At 40.6% G+C, this 24,373-nt stretch overlaps 1 protein-coding gene across 1 annotated transcript in view; it reads right to left on the minus strand.

Annotated features, from left to right (window-relative positions):
• The window catches only part of GOT1 (glutamic-oxaloacetic transaminase 1), a 211,124-nt gene that overhangs the window by 63,911 nt on the left and 122,840 nt on the right, over nt 1-24,373 (minus strand). The gene's annotated exons all lie outside the window — the stretch shown is intronic.

Here is a 24,373-nt window from a genome sequence, read left to right on the forward strand (position 1 = left end):
TGTCATGTGAGGTATTTTCCCAAGAATACTTTGGAAGTTTCCTTTAATTTGTTCTTGGACTAACCTTTCCTATTCACTCTGATACCTTTTTGTTCAACCCTTGTATCTGTGCTTGGAAGAGCACAGGAGGCAAAAAGAATAAGGATTCATAGTCACTTGTCAATAGGGGTGGAAGAGAAGTCAGATTCTTATTTATCTGAGATGAAGTCTAGCTCTGTTGCCAGGCTGGAGTGCAGTGGCATTATTTCTTCTCAGTGCAACCTCCACCTCCCGGGTTCAAGTGATTCTCCTGCCTCAGCCTTCCAAGTAGCTGAGATTACAGGCATGTACCATCACTCCCAGCTAATTTTTGTATTTTTAGTAAAGATGGGGTTTCACCATGTTGACCAAGCTGGTCTCGAACTCATGACCTCAAATGATCCACCTGCCTCAGCCTCCTAAAGTGCTAAGATTACAGGCGTGAGCCACTGTGCTCGACCAGATGCTTATCCTTGAGTGGCCTCTATATCCCTTCATTCCCTTCATGTCTACATCTTCCACCCTTATCATGGCATCTCAAGTTTCCCTACTTAAAAGAATCCGAGCCTGTATCCCTCATACTTGCCTTATGAACAAATTACCTGGGATACAGGAAGGCAAGTGAGTTCCATCTCCAGTAACAGCTCTGGTTCATTGGTTGCTTAGAACATTACATTGAGAAGAATCACTCAATGGGAAAGAGTGTAGATGGGTTAGAAATGTCTGCAAAGACAGGGAAGTGAGAACAGCCACATTTGTGGCATCACTAGCTGTCCTTGGTTGACAGGCTCAAGATGAATCAGCTCTGAAAAGTGTTGGACGGGCACGGTGGCTCACGCCTGTAATCCCAGCACTTTAGGAAGCCAAGGCAGGCAGATCACTTGAGGTCAGGAGTTTGAGACCAGCCTGGCCAACATGGTGAAATCCTATCTCTGCTAAAAATACAAAAATTAGCTGGGTGTGATGGCAACCTGTAATCCCAGCTACTCAGGAGGCTGAGGCAGGAGAATCACATGAACCTGGGAGGCAGAGGTCACAGTGAGCCAAGATCATGCCACTGCAGTACTCCAGCCTGGGGAACAGAGTGAGACTCCGTCTTAAATTAAAAAAATAAAAAATAAAAATAAAAAAGTCACAATTATTGAAAGCTGGAAGGTTTTCAGAAAAATCTCAAATGTGGGAGTTTCCATCCTTGGGGTCTTGACTCATGAGGCATTTACAAAATTAGTAATAGTGACTAATATCCTATTTTTGAAAATATGAAGGCCCACCTCCTTCCCTGTAATAGGGTTGTCAAGGTTCTTTCCTTTTGAGCAGAACAGTATCTACTCCATTCACTAATGGTGTATCACACTAGTTGCTATGATTGACATTTGTTGAAGTCACAGAAATTTCTGGAATGTTATTGGTCTACCTGATAGTCCAGCATGCCGATTGAACCCATGAGCAATTGTGGACTTGAATAGACAGTGATGACCTAAGATGAGTGGCTGCTTGCAGAGAACCATGCTAATAAACAGACTCCTGGTGATTACCAGGCTGGGAATCCACGTTCTAATAAAATACGACATCAATCTTAATGTAACCACTTCAAATCCTACCCCATAATTCTGAAATTTTTAGAGGCTTCAGATTTGGATGAACACACCAATGAGTTTATTTCAAAATGCCTATTTCTATTTCAGTATGCAATTACTTGAGACTTTTTTGAAAAAAATAACAAACAGCTTCTATTAAATAATTGTCTTTTTGTTGCAGAATTCTAAAGGGTTTATGGACTGTGTACATACACTGCATTTAAGCTTTTCGTTTATTTGACTACTTTGGTGCTTTCAGTTTGCGGAAAGCCGGCCCTCATAGATGAAAGGCCCAGCTGGTGTCCAAAAGTCATTGATTTGCCTTGTTGGCTCTTTAGGCAACCAGGCTTTCTAAGTGGGTAGGCCCTAGGGTGTTTGTTTCATTTTGGTCATGTCCCACTGTGCTTCGACATCAAGCTACACAACAACCATAAAAGACATAATGATTACATATTTTTGCAATTTCTATTTTTCCTGGGGTTTTTTAGGGCCTACCATTTTTTTTTTTTTTTTTTTTTTTTTTTTTTTTGAGATGGAATCTCACTCTGTCACCCAGGCTGGAGTACAGTGGCATGATCTTGGCTGACTGCAACCTCTGCCTCTCAGGTTCAAGCAATTCTCTTGCCCCAGCCTCCTGAGTATCAGACTACAGGCATGCCAAACCTTATTCAGCTAATTTTTGTATTTTTAGTAGAGATGGGGATTCACCATGTTGGCCAGGCTGGTCTTGAACTCCTGACCTCGGGTGATCTACCCACCTCCACCTCCCAAAGTGCTGGGAATACAGGGGTGAGCCACTGCGCCCAGCCGGGCCTACCATTTATTTCTATCTGAGCTTCCTTTGCCAGTGAACTCTTGCATTTTAAGTAATAGCCATTGAGGAAAAAGCTGTGGAATGGGAACATTTCAGAGAAAATCACCTTGAAGAGTGACAGGCTGGGGTTTGGGGTGGCCTGTAGGAGCCCTGTGCCTGGAAGAGATGACAAGCACCTACATCTCTCCTAAAAGCAATGAGGACATGGTTAGTAATAAGGGACTTCTCTATTATACTTTTCCTGCTCCTAATTTCTTTTCCTTATTCTCTTGTTTTCTCCCTCTCTTTTTCTCATTTCCTTTGGTTTCTCTCCTGTCCTTTTTTCTAATTTCCCTTTTTATTTTCTTGCTTTTTCTCCTCCCCTTTTTTCTTCTCTCCCTCATCCCTTCGTTTCTGTCCTATTTCTCTGCCCTTTCTATGAAAACCATTGTCCCTTTATGGCATCAGACTGTTTCCCAAGGTGTGTTCTACCAAGCACTGGATCCACAGGTTGCTTTGTGGAAAATAAAAAAGATGGGTCTGAAGCAGGGCCATCAGTGGTTCAATAAGTTCAGGAAACAGTGCAGACCATGTCAGCCTCCTGGAGCGTCCACATTCCACAGGTTCTGAGAAATTCTGCTGTGAAGAAACTGTCTAACTTGCCTTATCCCAGAGCTCCCCAAACTTCCTGACCTCAGTGTCATTTTCCTTCCAAAGAAATGAATTTCATTGAGAATCTCTGTGGTAGAGTCTCTTGTCTTCCTCACTTTGGGGCTTCTGAGCACTTCTTTCATCCAGCCAAGCCTGATGTCAAGGTGTCTTCTCATGTGCTGAGGGCCACCACAGTCAGGGGTCTCCCTTTTGGTTGATGTCTTCACTGCCCACCCTGCAGCCACCTACCACTCAGACTTGCAAAAGTCCTATATTGCTCACCTCTCGTGTTAAACATTTAAGTTTGGTTGCTCTTTTTTTTTTTCTAAAAAATTTTCAAAGATGATTTTTGAAGAATACTATGCACTGTGGCAGAGGTACAAGCAGGGGAATATTTTGGTTCCCTGCTGGTAGTAATGCTCCCATCGTTGCAGAGGGCAATTTGGTAACATGTAGCCAAAGCCTTAAAATTGTATTGAGTGGTGGGGCAGGCACAGTGGGTCATGCCTGTAATCCCAGTACTCTGGGGGTCCAAGGCAGGAAGATCTCTTGAGCCCAGGAATTTGAGGCAAGACTAGGCAACAAAGCAAAACCCTATCTCTACAAAAAAATAGAAAAATTAGCTAGGTATGGTGGTATGCACCTGTAGTCCCAGCTATTTGGGAGGCTGAAGTAGGAGAATCACTTGAGCCCAGGAGGCCCTGGTTGCAGTGAGCTGTGATCACACCACTGCACTCTAGCCTGGGCAACAAACTAAGGCCCTAGATCAGGGAAAAAAAAAAAAAAAAGCAATGCATTCTGTTTGGGGGACTTTAGCCTAAGAAAACAATTAAGAATGGATGCAAAGAGTTAGCTGCAAGGATTCTTTGCTGTTTTCTGTAATAGCAAAACCTTGAGAACAACCTTAATATCCAAAGATGGAAGATGGTTTCAGTACACTGTAGCATATTCATATAATCAGGTAGCTCTGAAGAGTGGAGTTTTAGAAGAATATTGAAAATAGACACCCCAAAATAATTTTCTGTAACAAACATACATACGCCCATTGTGATCCCATTTCTGTCAAATCGACATATACTGAGTGTGACATATGCATATAAATATTCGAAGCTGGGAAGAGCAGTCACCAAAATTTAGCAGTAATCATCACTTCCAGGGTAGTTCATTTCAGCTTCCTCTTGTTTATCTGTGCTTTCTGATTTTTATAGAAAAGAGAGTATGTTTTTTGTATATTGAAAGGAAACAATAAATTAGAAAAATTAACAAAAATGGTTGGTGATGCTTTACATGCTTTGTTGCCATTTAAAATCCCAGCTTACTCCAAATAGGGTCCTGTCAACACCAACTGGGACTTTTCTGTCTCTTGGGGAGTAAGTGCTCCATGAGGAAGGTCAAAGAGAATGTCAACCTTCCTTCTGCTATCTGAGGAAATCTGGATATGAGAGCCAACTTCTAGGTTGTGATGCTGCAATTTACTGAGAAAAAAAAGATCAACACACCCCACCATCTATTTATTTAATATTAAAAATAATATTTCACTGAGTTTGGCTGGCGTCAGCCCGAGCAGTTACTCATACAGGAATTCAAACAAAAGCAGCATTGGCTCTGGGCCAGTGGGTTGGTGCTGGGTGGTCCATGTCGGTCCTTAGCTCAGAGCAGTTCCTAAGGCTGCTTTGAGACCTGATTTGGGTTGGGAAGATGATGTATTCATTTATTTATTAGAAATGTTTTAACAGGAAATGCTAATGGTTTGCATTGAGGGAGAACTGCCCTGGAGACAGCTGGAGGAACCCAACAGACATCTCTGGGGAGGAGATTGCTGCTCATGGCCTTGGAATTAAATCAGGGTCTGTTATGAGAGTCTACACTGGAACCCAGCACACTAAACTTGCCCAAAACACCCCGGATGCTTTGCTTCAGGACAGAGGAGGAAGGAGCAGCTCCACTCTTTCAGCTGCCCTGGGTCTCTTATCTGTTGCCATTTGTTTCTCAGAAACCTAACGGTGTATTTTTCACGTGACTGTGAACACAGACACCAACTCTGCTAGGAATGAACAGGCCCTGCGGACACAAACCTCCAGGTGGAGTTTTGTGAACCAAGGTGTAAGCAGCACATGTGTAACTTGAACCCACATTGAGTGTGCCTGTGGGCTGGAGTCACATGCGAGTTCAGGGGTTACATGTGCATATTCTTTATGTGTATGAGGACGAGTGAAAGACCAATGTTTGCAAGGGATTCCAGGCATGTCCTCAAGCTCCAGGGCACGTTCCATTGTTAGAACACATTCATGGGTATTTTGTGGAACCACAGAAAATATGAAATATAGAGGAGGGTGTAAATCAAGCACAAATGTCTACACATGAGAAAAACATGCACTGGCTTGTGTATTATTTTTTAAATCCTCTTCTAGCTCTTTTGAAAATGTGTGGAACTTTACTCGTGGGAGAAGAGCGTGATTACAGTGCCACAGGGAATGGGGTTGTCTCACCCATTCTGGCACGACAAAAGGGCTGTTCCTGTGTTTCCAGATAACAATGGAGGTGAAGCCTGACCCTGGAAACCAGTCAAGATTCTCAGAGATAAACCCTTGGGCAGCAAGAACACAGTCAATGAAAAGAAACTGACCCTGTACCTCTTGAGTCACAGAATTCCCACAAATGCTGTGTCCTCGTCAGTTCTGGCAGGACTCACCATCACAACCCCAGACTTCGCCACCACTTTATAAACAGTGTGGAGGGCGTTGCCGGAGTCTCTGAGGAAGGGGCTGCACTAGAAGTCAGGGCATCTTTACCTCCAGCACCTAAAAATACAGGATGCCTCCCTCCCTCCCATTTTCTTCTAGAGGTAAAACTTTCCTTCCAGGCTCACAAAGTTATGAGAAACCTCTTCGACAGTTTTCCTCTGGCAGCATTTCCATGCAGGTCATTCCTCTAGGTCTGCCGCTGCTGAAAGTACATCAGACGAGCCTGTAACCTGACAGATTTTGGTGTTCTAAAACCTGAACCAAGAGCCTTTGGAAGGACTGCCCAGCCTTGGAACTCGGGGCAGGAAGTTTCAGGGCAAAGGTGGTAGAGGACCTGGGCTAGGGTAAGGAAGACTGGAGAGAGAAAAGAGGAGAAAGAGGGGTTTGCATCAGTGACAATGGAGGTAAGCAGTAGGTTGGAAATTCATTAAGTGTCTTGTTTAAGGTCCAAAATTAATGAGTCTCTTAGAGCCTCAAGTTCCTCAGCAAAATGAGAGTGTTGAAGTTTCTGGATTTTAAATCCAATGAACTAGGACTTCATTCCTTAACCACTGCTTTCCTGTAAAACCCTAAAACCATTCAGCATTGTATAAGCCACTAGAACAATGATTTTCAACATTGGCTGCATATGGAATCACTTGGGGAGCTTTAAGCAATGTTAATGCATGAATTCAGCTCCAGAGATTCTGATGAAATTGGTCTGGATGCGGCCTGTACACCAGGATTTCTCTCTCCTTTCATGAGTCTTCTCCCTGAAATGCAGGTATTGTCTAAAATTCTGTCTGTAACACTCAGATTTCTATTTTTTTTCTCTATTTCTCTTCTCATTCACTCCTACATCATTAACTATCACTTATTTCAGGATGATGCTCAAATCTGTCTAGATCCATGACTTATTTATCCTGCTTTCTTCTGTCCATCGGTATCTAAATGGTGATTTTCTAGGCTCCAATTCATGTTCAGTCCCAAACTCAACATCCCCAAAGCTCTTTGATTTCTTGATGGTATACCTCCCATTATCTTATCACCAAGGCTCCAAATCTTAGTGTTATCTTTGTGTGAAATAACACAAAGATTGTGTGATGAATTAATAAATGCATTAATATAAGCATGTTCCCAATCTCTCTACCACCTGCTCATAAGAGAATGTTGTCTCTGATAGCTTGGCTAAGCCTGCCCTCTTAGGAGAGTTCTGCCTTTTTTGGACTGGTCCCTTAAGTTTCAAGATTCAAAATCAAGAGAATGGATAAACGAAGACAAGACTGAAGAGGCAGAAGGAAGGGAAGAAAAGAACAAAAGACACGGGCCTCATGGGCTGAGGCTTTTGAGAGAGTTTCCAGGAAAAAAAAAAAAAGGAAAGTAAGAGGTTAGAAGAGTGAGAAGCTCCAGAGCTGTTGAGTTCTAAGTACTAAAGACAGAAAAGGGAAGTCTAAGAATTGTTCCTAAACTATGAATTGTATGCTTCTTAAAGTTCCTAGAGAACGGCAAGTAAAATTTTGAATTAGTTTTAAAATACTTTTGATTGTTAGACTTTTTTTTTTTAGTTCAGTGTTGCTTTGAGACTGAGTTATGTGGATGTACAGCTTATATTTGGATTACATACAACACCCCCTTCTTCTTATCATATCAAAATGTTGCCAAACCCTATAATTTTTCCCCCTTCAGCCTTATCACTCTCTACTTCCCAACAACATCATCAACTCCAGCTAGACTTCCTACTTTTTCTCTAAGCATATCTCAAACTTTTTTCCTTTGGACTTTGGTTTATTTTGTTCCCTACACCCAGAATCACTGTCCATTTCCATCACTTGAAAATTCCTATGTGTCAAAGCCCAGCTTAGAGCCCACTTTCTTGAGGCCTTCCCTGCTGATGCTCCATGCATTCTACATCCCTTCCTGCCTTTGCAATTGTCCGTCACAACAATAACGATGATGATAATACCAATAGCTCACATTTATATGGAGTGTACTATGTCCGGGCACTGTTTCAAGTGCTTTGCACACATTATTTTATTTAATTCTTGCAATAACCCTGGGAGGTTGTACTGTGGGAACTCAAGACAGGAAGGTTAAGTGACTTCCCCATGATTACACAGCTATAATTGTCACAGACAGGATTTGCATCCAGGCTGCAGAGACCTCATCCTTTCTACAGTACACTTATACTTTAATACCTCAGTATATGCCTGAAATATCCTTGTCATTCCTCTAGGTCTGCAGGAAGTTTCCATTTATTACTGCTTCACATTTTGCAGTCTCCTCCCCCCCATTCAACACCAACAAATAGATGGTTGTGCTTCACTATCGTCAGATTTACATAGTCACTTAAGGGTTTGCACTGGCGTCCAAATAGAAGACATCAGCATGTGCATGATCAGGATTTTGACTTAGAGAGATCCACTTTAGGCTGAAGTCTTCAGGGACACTTAATCTAAGAGCAGGGAGCATATGTTTATAAATCTTACCTTTGAGTTTCATCTTCTTCCTCATAATATCTTTGACGTGTCAACTGTAAAGCAAACCACAGAATGGCCGTACTTGAGTGAGGCAAAGATTTAACGCTGCTGCTCTAGTTCAAGTGGCTATACCTAGAACTACAGTTGTGTTTTACCAGTCATTGTGAAGTACACACACAGTGATTTAATGCAGCTTGGTTTATGTTGAGATGCAGCTCTGTTCTAACTTCTTGGAGAGAGCAGTGGGGTTACTGTTAAAGGGCAATCCACTTGGTCAGGAATCGTTTTCAGGTGAACAAAACTATGGTTTGATTTGAGAACTACATAAATCAATTAGTTTTAATTCTGTAAAATACATAAGTAACTTTTAGGATAAAAGCATGCTGTAAAGTTTAAATGTAGGCTTCCACTTCTGGCCAAGATTGAATAACAAGGATTGGCTTACTCTCCTAGCTGAAACAACCAAATAAATTGGCAACATATGTGAAACAACAGTTTGAAAGACACTGGATAGCAGGCAAAAAAGGACAGTGGTCTCGAGAGATGTAATGAAGTAAGTGCTACAATTGCCATGGTTTACTGCCTTGAGAGAGTTTGCAAGCCACACCACAAAGAAAGGGAAACCTGGGTAGAACCAGACAAACTTCATGAGTTGAGAATACAGAGCAGAGTCTGGGGAGACCAAGGCTACTAGAACATTCCCGAGGTTTGCAGAGGGTTCCCACTGAAGTATTCAGCTAAGGACTGATTAGCACATGCACATAAGGAAACTACTGGAGGCCAGAAAAAAAAAAAAAAAAAAAAAAAAAAAAAACACCCAAAAAATTAGAGGTAACTGGCTGGGCACAGTAGCTCACGCCTATAATCCCACGTCTTTGAGAGGCCAAGACAGGAGGATTGCTTGAGGGCAGGAGTTAGAGAGCAGCCTGGGCAACATAGCAAGACCCTGTCTCTACTAAAAATTTAAAAGTTGGCCAGGCATGGTGGATGCACCTGTAGTCCCAGCTACTCAGGAGGCTGAGGTAGGAGGATGGCCTGAGCCCAGGAGTTTAAAGCTGCAGTGAGCTATGAATGTACCACTGCACTCCAGCCTGGGTGACAGAGTGTGAACCTGTCAAAAGAGAAAGAGAGAAAGAAGGAAGGAAGGAAGAAATGAAGGAGGGAAAGAAGAAGCCAGACCCAGTGGCTCACACCTGTAATCCCAGCCCTTTGGGAGGCTGAGGCGGGCAGATCACCTGAGGTCAGGAGTTTGAGACAAGCCTGGCCAACATGGTGAAACCCTGTCTCCACTAAACATACAAAAATTAGTTGGGCATGGTGGTACAAGCCTGTAATCCCAGCTACTGGGAGGCTGAGGCAGGAGAATCACTTGAACCCAGGAGGCGGAGGTTGCAGTGAGCTGAGATAGTGCCACTGCACCCCAGCCTGGGCGACAGAGTGAGACTGGGTCTCAAAAAAAAAAAAAAAAGAAGAAAGAAAAAATAGAGATAACAGTGACAGTCACTCTCATAAGGCTAGGAATAGCATCTGTTCTCACCAGCCAGACTTGAAAACCTCAAGATTCATGGTGGGGTACATGAGAGTGTATATAAGGACGCTGCCTCAGTGGTAAGACCTAGTTAATTCTAGACCAAACACCACTCTGTCCTGTCTAACAAACCTTAAAAACAAGAGCCAAAAGGATCAAACTGTTTTCAAGTGATTTATCCAAATTCTGCAAGAAAGCTCCAGAGTATTATCGGAATACAGAAATAACCAGCACCAAACAAAAAATTTAAATGCCTGGAATCCAGTAAAAAATTGCCAGGCATCAAAATAGCAAGAAAGTATAATCTATAGCAAGGAGATTAAGCAATTGAAGCTGAAACAGAACAGATACAGATTTAGATTTAGCAGAGAAGGACATTAAAAATAGCTATAACTATTACATATGTTCCAAAAATTAAGTAGAGACATGGAAGATATATTCTCTTAAAAACAAAATACCATTTATTTATAATTATGTGGTTAGAAAGGACAAGTTTTTAAAATGGACTTTACTGAGGGACAACCAATATGTTACTTTTCCCAAAATTATTTTGGCATTATGTTAATAGACTTCTTGTTTATTGTAATATTTTGGCATTATGTTAATAGACTTCTTGTTTATTGTAATATTTTGGCATTATGTTAATGGACTTCTTGCTTATTGTAATATTTTGGCATTATGTTAATTGACTTCTTATTTATTATCTTGCTTATAATTTGTTATGGATTTTTTATTGTGGTAAAAAATGCATAAAATGTACCATTTTAAACATTTCTAAGTATATAATTCAGTAGTGTTAAATATATTCACATTGTCATACAACCCATCTCCAAATCTTTTTCATCTTGCAAAACTGAAACCATTCGTTGAATAACAACTCTCCATTTCCCCCTACCCCTGGTCCCTGGAAACCACCATTCTGCTTTGTTGTTATAAATGTGTTCTGTTTTTTGTTTTTGTTTTTGTTTTTTCTTTTGAGACAGTTTTGCTCACGTTGCCCAGGCTGAAGTGCAAGGGCGCGATCTCGGCTCACTACAACCTCCACCTCCCAGGTTCAAGTGATTCTCCTGCCTCAGCCTCCCCAGTAGGTGGGATTACAGAAGCATGCCACCACTCCCAGCTAGTTTTTGTATTTTTAGTAGAGGCAGGGTTTCACCATGTTGGGCAGGCTGGTCTCAAACTCCTAACCTTAGGTGATTCGCCTGCCTCCGCCTCCCAAAGTGCTAGGATTACAGGCATAAGTCACATGCCCGGCCTGTTTTTATGAATTTGACTACACCAAATATCTCATATAAGTAGGCTCACACAGAATTTGTCTTTTTGTGACTGGCTTATTTCACCTAGCATAATGTCCTCAAGGTTCATCCATGCTGTAGCATGTATCGGAATTTCCTTCCTTTTTAAGGCTGAAAAATTTTCCATTGTGTGCATATACCACATTTTACCTATCCAGCAATGGACACGAGAGCTTCTACCTCTTGACTATTGTAAATAGTGCTGCTATTAACTGCGGAATGTGAATATCTCTTTTGATATTGCTTGACCTAGATTCTTTTGGATATATGTCCAGAGGAGGAATTACTATCGTATGGTAATTCTATTTTTAATTTCTAATAAACCACCATACTAGTTTTTACAGTGGCAGCACCATTTTACATTCTCATCAATAGTAAACAAGCATTTCAATTTCTCCCATCCTCATCAGTACTTTTTTTTCTGTTTATTTAGGTCTTCTTATTAAAATTTACTTTCATTTTAGGTTCGGGGCACACGTGCAGCTCTGTTATATAGGTAAACTTAGGTCTTTCCGATAGTACCCATCCTCATGAATATGAGGTAATATCTCACTGTGTTGTTTATTTTTGAGACAGAGTTTCGCTCTTGTTGTCCAGGCTGGAGTGCAATGGTGCAATCTCGGCTCACCGAACCTGGGAGGTGGCTCCAGGGTTCAAGCGATTCTCCTGCCTCAGCCTCCAAGTAGCTGGGATTACTAGTATGCACCACCACGCCTGGCAAATTTTGTATTTTTTTTTTTTTTTTTTTTTTTTTTAGTAGAGATGGGGTTTCTCCATGTTGGTCAGGCTGGTCTCAAACTCACAACCTCAGGTTATCCACCCGCCTCAGTTTCCCAAAATACTGGGATTATAGGTGTGAGCCACCATGCCGGGCCTCACTGTGTTTTTCATTTGCATCTCCCTAATAATTAGTGATGTTTAGTATCTTTTCATATGCTAATTGGCCATTTGTATATCATCTTTGGAGAAATGTCTATGCAACGTTTTACCCATTTTTAAATTTTTTTGTTGTTCAGTTGTAGCAATATATATTTTTTAAAAATCTAAATCACATTTGTAGACATGAAAACAATATGTGAGATAAAAAATCTGCTGGATGATATTAGTGGCAAATTAAACACAGCAAGCAAAGATTAGTGACACTGAAGATACAGTAACAGGACTGTCCAAAATGGAACAAAGAAAATATAGTATTTTTAAAACATCCCACCATTGGATCTAACAAAAAATAAAATTAAATAAATAAAAATAAAAACAGAGAATCAGTCATTTCTTTCTTTCTCTTTCTTTCTCCCTTTCTCTTTCTTTCTCTCTGTCTCTCTTTCTTTCTTTCTTTTTGACAGGGTTTTGCCCTGTCACCCAGGCAGGAGTGCTGTGGTACAATGATCATGGCTCAGTGCAACCTCAACCTCCTGGGCTCAAGTGATCCACCCACCTCAGCCCCCCAAGTAGCTGAGACTACAGGCACATGACACCATAGTTGGCTAATTTTTACATTTTTTGTAGCAATGGGGTTTTGCCATATTGCCCAGGCTGGTCTTGAACTCTTAGGCTTAAGTGATCCACCTGCCTCACTCAGCCTCCCAAAATGCTGGGATTATAGGCATGAGCCACTGCACCTGGCTAGCCTAAATAATATAGGCTATTTCTTTAAGTAGCCTAATATACACGTAATTGGAGTTCTCCAAGAAAAGGAATGGGAAGAGGGCCAAAAATATATTTTTCCAAACATTATGAAAATCCATAGATCCAAGAAGTTCAGTGAACCTCGAGTGTAAGGCAAATGAAAAATAACACCAAGGCACATCATAAACAAATTAGTCAAAACCAGTGATAAAGAGAAAATATTACAAGTAGCCAGAAAAAAGAAAGAAAGACACACTGCATACAGACAAACAAAGATAGGTTGACAGATTTGGTTTTGGAAACAATGCAAATGCTTCCTTGTGAGGAAGCAACATCATTAAAATATTGAAAGGACAAAAAAGTATCAGGCAAGAATTCTACACCCTGTGAAAATATCTTTCTAAAGTGAAAGCTGAAAGAATTCATCACCAGCAGGCTCATACTAAGAGAATTATTAAAATAAATCCTTCCAACAGAGGGATGATCATAACAAATAGAAATATGGATCTACACAAAGAAATATGAAAGTTGGAAATAGGTAAATATATGTCTTATTATGCTTCTTTAAGTCTCTTTGAAAGCCCAGTTATTGTCTAAACAAAATAATAATGTAGCATGGAGTTTGTGACATACGTAAAAGTAAAATGTACGACACGAATTGCACAAAGGTCAGAGGGGAGAAAGGAAAGTATATTATTGTAAGGTTGTTATACTAAATGTAAAGTGGAATAATATCATTTGAAAGTAAACTGTGATATGTTAGACATGTATCTATAAACCCTAAAGCAACCTCTAAAATAAAACAGTTATAGATAATAAGGCAACAAAGAGATAAAATGGAATAAAAAAAATTAATCCAAAAGAAGGCAGAAAAGGAGGGAAGGGGTAGAAGAACAGATGGAATAAACAGCAAGATAATAGATTTACTGGTTCCCTCCCCCAATTTTCCCCATCAGTCAAGTCCTCAGAGCAAAAGATGATGGATTCAAACCTAGCCATATAAATAACAACATTAAATGTAAATGGTCTACTACAATTCAAAATCAGAGATAGCTAGATTGGATTTTTTCAAGCAAGAACCAACTGTGTGCTATCTATAAGAAATGTACTTCAAATCTAAAGACACATATGGGTTAAAAGTAAAGGGACAGGAAAAGATACTGCATGCCGACACTTAGCAAAGGAAACCTGGAGTTGCTATGTTAAGGCAGAGTTCAGAGCAAAGAGTTTATCAGGGATAAAGATGTCAAGCCATTTTATCAAAAGAACATAACAGTTAGGTGTAGTGCTTCATGCCTATAATCCCAGTACTTTGGGAGGCCAAGGCAGGAGGATCAACAGAGCCTAAAAGTTTGACACTAGATGAGATCTCAACAAAGCGAGATGCCATCTCTACAAAAAATAAATAAATAAATAAATAATCAGCTGGATGTGGTGGCATGTGCCTGTAGTCCCAGCTACTTGGGAGGCTGAGGCGGGAAGAGTGCCTGAGCCGGGAAGAGTGCCTGAGCCTGGGAGGTGGAGGGTGCAGTGAGCCATGATTGTGACACTGCACTCCAGCCTGGGCAACAGATTAAGACCCTGTCTCAAAAAAAGAAAAGAAAAAGAAAGAACATTACAATCTAAAACATTTAGGTGCCTAAGAACAGAACTTCAAAATACAGGAAGCAAAAACTGATAGAACTGCAAAAAGAAATGGACAAATCCACAGTTATAATCCACAGTTATAATTTGACCTTTAAATAAATACCCTTCTCTCAACAATTCATAAAACAAGTAGAAAGAAAATCAGGGTAGAGAAGAGTTAAACAACACAATCAGCCAACTTGACCTAATTGACATTTACAGAACATGTTATACAACATAAGCCAAGTCCACATTCTTGTTATGTGCACATGGAACTTTCACCAACATATAAATAAGATACTCAGCCACAAACTAATCTAAATACATTTAAAAGAATTCAAGACATAAAAGGTGTGTTCTCTAACCACAGTGAAATTAAGGTAGACACAGAAAACAAAGGTCTCTGGAAAATCCCCAAGTATTTGGAAATCAAATGGCAACTTCTAACTTACTCATGAATCAAATAAGAAATCAAAAGGGGGATTAGAAAATATTAATCCCCCTTTTAAGGGGGCTGGGTGAGGTGGCTCACGCCTGTAATCCCAGCACTTTGGGAGGCCGAGGCAGGTGGATCACCTGAGGTCAGGAGTTCGAGACCAGCCTGGGCAACATGGTGAAACCCTGCCTCTACTAAAAATACAAAAATTAGCTGGGTGTGGTTGTGCATGCCTGTAATTCCAGTTACTCAGGAGCCTGAGGCAGGAGAATTGCTTGAACCCCAGAGGTAGAGGTTGCAGTGAGCCAAGATTGCACCATTGTACTCCAGCCTATGCAACAGGGCAAGACTCTGTCTTAAAAAAAAAAAAGAAGAAGAAGAGAGAAGAAAGAAGAAAGAAGAAGAAGAAGAAGAAGAAGAGGAAGAAGGAATAATATTAACTGAAAGAAAATGAAAATACAACATATCAAAATTTGTGGGATACTACTTGGGGGAATCTAGCGTTAAATGTCTATATTAGAAAACAAGAAAGCTCTCAAGTCAATGAACTGAATAATTGGTGGAGCTCAGCTTCCACCTCAAGAAACTAGATAAAACAGAGCAAATTAAATCTAAAGTAAGTGGAAGGCTTGAAATAATAGAGATGAAATAGAAAAGAGAAAAATAGAAAAAAATCAATGAAACGAAAAGTTGATTCTTTGAAAATATCAATAAAATTGATAAAAGTCTAATCAGACTGATCAGGAAAAATAAAAATTACTAATATAAGAAATGAGACAAGTGACCACTACAGATCCTAAACATATTAAAAGATAATGAAGGAATACTATGAAAAATCAATGCCAATAAATTTAACAAATTACATGAAATTGACAAATTATTTGAAGAACACAAACTACCAAAGCTCATTCAAAAGGATATTGATGTCTCAAATAGCCCTTTATCTATTAAAGAAATTGAATTTGTAATTAAAAACCTTTCCACAAAGAAAACTTCAGGCCCAGATGACCTCATTTGTTTGAGGTGAATTCTACCAAACATTTGAGGAAGAAATAATACTAAATCTACATTAACTCTTCTAGAAAATTGAAAAAGTAGGAATACTCCTCAACTCATTTGATGAGGCCAGCATTACCCTGATACTAAAACCAGATAAAGGCATTACAAAGAAACTACAGACCAATATCCCTTATGAACATAGGTGCAAAAATGTTAAACAAAATTTTGTCAAAATGAATCCAGCTATACATAGGATAATACTTCATGACCAAGTGGGGTTATCCCAGGAATATAAGGTTAGTTTAACACTTGAAAAATCAGTGTAATTCACCATATTAATTAAATTAAAAAGAAAAACTATATAGTCATCTCAACAAATGCAGAGAAATTATTAATGAAACCCAACATCCATTTCCGATTTTTTTTAAATTAACAAACTAGGAATAGTTCACAGCATCCTCAACCTGATTTTTTTTTAATCTCTAAAAAATCTAGAGCTAATATACTTAACGATGAAAGACTGAATCATTTCTCCCTGTGATCAGGAACGTGATAATAATATGTACCCTTACTACTCCTATTCAACACTGTTCCGAGAATCTGGACAATGAAATAATAAAGAAAAGAAAATGAAAGCATCCAGTGGGGAACAAAGAAGTAAAACTCTCTCTATTCACAGGTGACATGATCGTCTGTGCAGAAAGTCTTACAGAATTTACAAAAACTCCTAGAAAGAGTTCAGCAAGGTTGCATGATACAAGATCAATATGCAAAAAATAATGATATTTCCATACACTGGCAATGAACAATTGGAAACTGAAATTTTAAAATACTATTTACAAGAGCATTGAAAGATGTAAAATGCTTATGTATAAATCTGACAAAAGATGTGGAAGAATTGTACGTAGAAAACTTCAAAGCAACATTGAGAGAAATTAAAAACCTAAATAGAGAGATACACCATATTCATGACTCCGAAAACACAATTTTTTAAGATGTTGACTCTCCCCAAAATGATCTGTATATTCAATGCAGTTTCAATAAAAATCCCAGCAAACTTTTTAGTAGAATTTGAAAAATTATTTCTAAAATTTACATGGAAATGCAAAGTCCAAAGAACTTTGAAAAGAAGCATTGTCTAAACAACTTTGAAAAAGGAAAAGTAGAAGAACTAACACTATTATAAAGCCACAATAATCAAGACAATGTATCACTAAATCAATGTACGACAATCAGTAGCTTTTTTTTTTTTTTTTTTTGAGATGGAGTCTCACTGTTGTTGCCCAGGCTGGAGTGCAGTGGCGCTCCAGCTCACTGCAAACTCCGCCTCCCAGGTTCAAGTGATTCTCCTGCCTCAACCTTCCAATTAGCCGGGATTACAGGCACTCGCCACCATGCCCAGCTAACTTTTTGTATTTTTAGTAGAGACGGGGTTTCACTATGTTGGCCAGGCTGGTCTCAAACTCCTGACCTTGTGATCCACCTGCCTCAGCTTCCCAAAGTGCTGGGATTACAGGTGTGAGCCACCGCGCCCGGCCCAGTAGCATTTCTATACACAAATAACATCCAGGATGAGAGTCAAATCAAGAACACAATCCTATTTATAATAGGAATAAAGAAAATGAAATACCTAGGAATACAGCTAACCAGGGAGGTAAAATATTATTACAATGAGAATTACAAAACACTGCTCAAAAAAAATCAGATGATGCAAATGAATGGGAAAACATTCCATCCTCATGTAAAGGAAGAATCAATATCATTAAAATGGCCACACTGCCCAAAGCAACTTACAAATTCAAAGCTATTCCTAACAAACTACTAATGCCATTTTTCACAGAATTAGAAAAACCATTCTAAAATTCATATAGAACCAAAACAGAGCCTGAATATCTAAAGCAATCCTAAGCAAAAAGAACAAAGTCAGAGGCATCACACTACCCAACTTCAAAATATTCTATATAAGGCTACAGTAACCGAAACAGCATGGTATTGATACAAAAACAGACACATCGACCAATGGAACAGAATAGAAAACTCAGAAATAAAGCTGCATGACCTACAACCACATGATCTCCAACAAGGCCAACATAAACAACAGGCAAAGGACTTCCTATTCAATAGATGCTGCTAAGATAACTGACTAGGCATATACAAAAGAATGAAACTGGACCCTTACCTTTCACCATATATAAAAATTAACTCGAGATGGATTAAGATTTAAATGTAAGACCTCAAACTACAAAAATCCCAGAAGAAAACCTAGGAAATATCTGTCTTGACATCAACCTTGGCAAAGAATTTTTGGCTAAGTCCCCAAAAGCAATTGCAACAAAAATGAAAATTGACAGGTGGGAACCAATTAAACTAAAGAGCTTCTGCACAGCAAAAGAAATCATCAACAGAGTAAACAGACAACCTACAGAATGGTGGAAAATATTAGCAAACTACACATCCAACAGAGGTCTAATATCCAGAATTTAAAAGGAACTTAAATCAACAAGCAAGAAACAACCCCCCTTTAAAAATGGGCAAAGGACATGAACAGATTCTTCTCAAAAGAAGACATACAAGTAGCCAATAAACAGATGAAAAAAATGCTCTTCATCACTCATCATCAGAGAAATGCAAATCAAAATCACAATGAGATACCACCTCACACCAGTGAGAATGGCTATTATTGCAAAAAACAACAGATATTGATGAGGCTTCAGAGAAAATGGAATGCTTATACAGTGTTGGTGGGAATGTAAATTAGTTCAGCCACTGTGGAAGGCAATTTGGAGATTTCTCAAAGAACTTAAGACAGAGCTATCATTTGATCGAGCAATCCCATCTCTGGATATATACCCAAAGGAAAATAGATCGTTTTACCAAAAAGACATATGCATGTGTATGTTTATTGCCATGCTGTTCACAAGAGCAAAGACATGGAATCAACCCAGATGCCAATCAATGGTGGATTGGATAAAGAAAATGTAATACATATATACCATGGAATACTATGCAGCCACAAAAAAAGAATGAAATCATTTCCTTTGCAGCAACATGTATGGAGCTGGAGGTCATAATCCTAAATGAATTAACACAGGAACAGAAAACTAAATACTGCATGTTCTCACTTATAAGTGGAAGCTAAACATTGAGCACACATGGACGTAAACATGGGAAAAATAGATACTGTGGACTACTAGAGAGGGGAGGGGGGAGGGAAGGAGGGGGAGTGTGGGCTGCAAAACTACCTATTGGGCGCTATGCTCACTACCTGGGTGCAATATACCCATGGAACAAATCTGCACATAAAAGTTGTATCTAAAATAACAGTTTAAATTGTGTAAAAAGAAATTAATTTTTTTTTTGACAGAGTCTCACTCTGTCACCAGACTAGAGAGCACTGGCGCAATCTCGGCTCACTGAAACCTCTGCCTCCCGGGTTCCCTCAGCCTCCTTAGTAGCTGGGACTACAGGCACGTGCCACCATACCCAGCTAATGTTTGTATTTTTAGTAGAGATGAGGTTTCACCATGTTGGCCAGGATGGTCTCGATCTCTTGACCTCGTGATCTGCCCGCCTCGGCCTCCCAAAGTGCTGGGATTACAAGCGTGAGCCACCGCGCCCGGCCAAAAACTATTAATTTTTTAAAGGACAATGTATCAGATTAAAGACAGACAATTAGATTAACAGAAATAGATGCACACATATATGAAAAACTGATTTTCAACAAAGGTAGAAAGAAATTTAGTAGATTGTCTTTTCAACAATTGATGCTGAAAAAATTAGATGTCCATGTACCAAAAAATGGATCATAGATTTAAATGTAAGGCCTAAAATGATAACATTTCTAGAAGTAAACATAGGAGACAATTTTTATGACCCTGGGTTAGGTAAAGATTTCTTAGACCCAGCCGGGCTTGGTGGCTCATGTCTGTAATCCTAGCACTTTGCAAGGCCGAAGCGGGTGGATTGCCTGAACTCAGGAGCTCAAAACCAGCCTGGACAATATGGTAAAACCTCATATCTACAAAAAAAAAAAAAAAATAGCCAGGCGTGGCCAGGCATGGTGGCTCATGCCTATAATCCCTGCACTTTGGGAGGCTGAGGCAGGAGGATCATTTGAGGTCAGGAGTTTGAGACAAGCCTGGTCAACATGGTTAAACCCTATCTCTACTAAACATACAAAAAATTAGCCAGGCTTGGTGGCGGGCATCTGTAATCCTAGCTACTCAGGAGGCTGAGGCAGGAGAATCGCTTGAACCCAGGAGGCAGAGGTTGTAGTAAGCCAAGATTGAGCCACTGCACTCCAGCCTGGGAGACAGAGTAAGACACTGTCTCAAAAAAAAAAAAAAAAAAAAAAAAAAAAAAAAAAAAAAAAAAAAAAAGATCAGACACAACTAAAGCACATTTAATAAAAAAGAAATTGATAAACTGAATTTCATCAAAATTAAAAACTTTTGCTCTTTGGAAGATACTGCTAAGAGAATAAAGACAAGCCACAAGTTAGAAGAAAATATTTGCAAATCATATATACGATAAAAGATGTAGCTAGAATATATAAAGAACTCTCAAAACCTAATTAGAAAAAAAATCAATAAACAATTAACCCACCCAATAAGAAAATGGCAAATGATTTGAACAGACATTTCACCAAAGAGGACATATAGGTGGCAAAAAAGCACATGAAAAGATAGATAACTTCATTAGTCATTATGGAAATGCAAATTAAAACCATACACATACTTATTAGAATGGGTTACATTAAAGTAGACCGTTCCAAGAGTTGAAGATATGAAGGAACTAGAACTCTCATACATTGTTGGTGGGATGATAAAATGGTCCAGCTACTTTGGAAAATAGTTTGGGAGTTTCTTAAAAAATTAAATATAATTCTCCTACGATCCAGCAACATCACTCCTCAGTATTTACCCAAAAGATATGAAAGCATGTAGTTGTACAAAGAATTATACATGAATGGTTATAACAGTCTTATTTGTAATAGCCCAAAAGTGTGATCCGGAATCAACAGAATCAATAGCACCTGGGAAGTTGTTGGAAATGCAAATTTTTATGCCCCACCCCAGACTTACTGAATGAGATGGTTTATGAGCTAATCAATTTCCCTTTGGACTGGGAATTGTCCCAGTAATCAGTGATTAATAAACCCTTCAGATAATTCTGAAGCTGACCAGAATGTGAGAACCACAGCCCACCTTTCACCCTCACCCCTACCCCAACCATGCTCCAATCACACTTTGAGAACAACTACCTCAGTCAATACTTCTCAGACTTCTAAGTGCACAGGAATGACCTGGGGATCTTGTGTAAATGGATTCTGATTCAGTAGGCTTGGGAGGGGCTTGAGCTCCGCTTTTTGCTTTTTTTTTTTTTTTTTTTTTTTTTTCCTGAAACAAGGTCTCCCTCTGTCACTCAGGCTGGAGTGCAGTGGCGCCACCATGGATGGATCACTCACTGCTCCCTCCAGCTCCTGGGCTCAAGTTATTAGCCTCAGCCTCCCAAGTAGGTGGGACTACAGGCATCCAACACCATGCCCGGCTAATTTTTTCTATTTTGTTGGTGGTGATGTTGAGATGGGTTTCAGTTTTGTTTCCCAGACTGATCTCAAACTCCTGGGCTCAATCAATCCTCCCACCTCAGCCTCCCAAAGTGCTGAAATTACAGGTGTGAGCCATGGAGCCCAGCCAAGAGATTCTGCATTTCTAAAAAGCTCCCAGGTAATACTGATTCTGCTGGTTCTGGGAATGATGGCAAAGACTGTTGTTCTTGGAAATGCCCTAATTTCTCAAAAACAGAGCACATTTGACTACCTCAGTTCTTCTCCCAGAGAAAATCCATTGAGTGTTAGGATGGAATGCAGCCTTTCTTATTCTCTTCTGCTCTGGTACCTACACAGTTTGGAAAAAGAACTAAAGCCCTGCCCTCTCCAGCAGACAGGGACTCTGTTCTGGAATGTTCTCTTGACAGCTCTAAAATTCTGACATTCCTTTGGAGCTTAGCCCCAGTGATTCTCAACATTAAAATTACCCATGGAGCTTTTAAAAATACGGATGCCTGGGCCCCACCCCAGAGACTCTGTTTTTATTTGTCTGGTGTGAGGCCTAGGCATCAATTTTGTTTGTTTGTTTGTTTTTAGAGACAGGATCTTGCTCTGTTGCTCAGGCTGGAGGGCAGTGGTGCAATTATAGGTCACTGCAGACTTGAACTCCTGGTCTTAAATGATCCTCCTGCCACAGCCTCCCAAGTATCTAGGACAACAGATACACAACACCATGCCTGGCTAATTTTTTTTTTTTTAAAGATGGGTCTCACTATGTTGTCCAAGGTGGTCTGAAACTCCGGCCTCAAGCAATCCTCCCGTCTTGGCCTCCCAAACTGCTGGGATTACGGGCGTGAGCCACCAGGCCTAACCTAGGCATCAGTATTTTTAAAGCTCTCCTGGTGATCCTACTGTGAGCCAGAGCTTATAATCACTAACCCTTCCTGTGCCCCCAGACTACCCGCTTCCTTTTTAGCATTCATTCAACAAATATTGCTAAGCCACTATTTCCCAGACTCTGAGCTAATGTGCCGGGCATACCGAGATGGATAAGCCATGGTCCCTGCCCTCAGGAAGGTCATAGTCCTGTGGGAAAGACAGACAAGTCCACTCACAACTGTAATACCTAAGATAATGGATACTGGCAGAGCTCTAACAGTGATATTTCATTCAGTAAATTCGCATTTGTTGAGAATTTACAAGCTATAGGCACTAGGAACGTTACAGTGAGCAAGACAGATACAATCCCTGCTTTCATGGAGTTCATGTCCGATGGGATCCAAGTCACAGGGGACACAGAAGAGGGGCCCCCAATCCAAATTGGAGTGATCAGAAAGGGCCCTCCTATGGTCCCGGCGCTTCCGTCGAACCTTAAAACCTCGTATCATCCAGGCCCAAGAAGAGAGGACAGCACTCCAGGCAGAAAGTACAGCACGGGCAAAGGCACGGAGGTATGGAAGAACACGGCACAGAAAACTGGCAACGCCCCCGCAGAGAGCGCGCCCTTCCTCGGCGTTTGGCTCGCCGCTTCTCCCCAGTGAAGACAGCTTTTCCCCCTCTGCTTCATCACACTCTCCAGAGTCCACACAAGCACAGCTCTCTTCCAGTCCATTCCATCATTCCAGAACTCCACAATCTGACATCGTTTATGAGGGAGTCTTAGCCCGAGAACCTTCCCCCTCTCTTCTTCTGACTCCAAGACCACTGCCCAGACACACCTGGGCCCCACTTTTCCGCTACCGCCGCCAGAAAAGGCCTCCAGGTGGAGCCCTTTCATTCCATTCTTTTGTTATTACACGCCCATTTTACATTTCCTACCTGATTTCCACGCCATTGAATTTCCTCCCCACAAACATCCGGATTGGAACTACCATCATCCTTAATTTGAGGAAGAAGATCACAGGAAGCGTGTTCAATACACAAACCAGCTGAGTTGCTCACTTTGAGACTTTTCCTTAATGCAAGAAGCCCACGGTCATTCTTAGCTCTCTCCTGGCTTCTCCAGCCCCTGGGAAGCTCCCTGTGCTCCTGCCTGAAAGGCTTCCCCAACTCCACTCACCAGAGGTTGGATGTTCCCTACCCCTCGGTAAAGACTCTTTCCACTCGGACAATACCTGCTCAAAGAATTGTTCCCTGGATAACTGGACATCTGGGCAGGGAAGAGGATACAGTTTTTTTGTTTGTGTGTTTGTTTTGAGAAAAAAAATCCAGCATGCCAATCTCCACTCCCTGCTTTCTGCCCAAGAGAGAGCGGGAAGGGGCGGTTCCTGCAGAAGAGGCAGAGAGGCTGCTGTTGAGAAGCAAGCTGCGGATTCCCTTCGGACAACCATACAAACGGGTTTTAACCATCACAGCAATCGTGCCACTTGCTTCCCCTAGCCATTTCCCCTTACCACCTAGGTCCTCTCCATTTGCCAGTTATGCTTAACACCCAGGCTGGAAAATAAGACCCCAGCAGAAGTTGGGGAAGAATTGTTCTCCACGTTCCAAAGAGTGTGGGCCATACTGAAGCCATCTTAGCATCCCGCAGAACACCTAGCACAGTGCCTCATCTCTTCCAGGCGGATTGCTTTGTAATGGATGCATATATAAAAATATTCTATGGATGCTAACCTATTTGGAGAACAGAAGCTACAGCAGTGCAAGGCCAATTCCAGGGTTTACCCTAAAGTCCACAGAGATAGTCGCTGCTTTTCTACTTATTTCCACTTATTACATGTGGGTTGAGAAGGTGATTCAATTTCTCTGTCACCCTTTTTTTTTGTTTTTGAGACAGGGTCTCGCTTTGTCACCTAGGTTGGATTGCAGTGGCGAGAACACAGCTCACTGCAGCCTTAAACTCTCAGGCTCAAGTGATCCTCCCACCTTAGCCTCCTGAGAAGTAGCTGGGACTATAGGTGCACACTACCACGCCCAGCTAGTTTTTTTATTATTATTATTTCTTGTAGAGATGGGAGTCTCACTATGTTGCCTAGGCTGGTCTCGAATTCCTGAGCTCAAGTAATCCTCCTGCCTCAGCCTCCCTAAGTGCTGGGATTATAGGCATGAGCCTCCGTCACACATTTATTGAACA

This window comes from Macaca thibetana, chromosome 9, assembly GCF_024542745.1.
Source record: "Macaca thibetana thibetana isolate TM-01 chromosome 9, ASM2454274v1, whole genome shotgun sequence".
NCBI lineage: Eukaryota > Metazoa > Chordata > Mammalia > Primates > Cercopithecidae > Macaca > Macaca thibetana.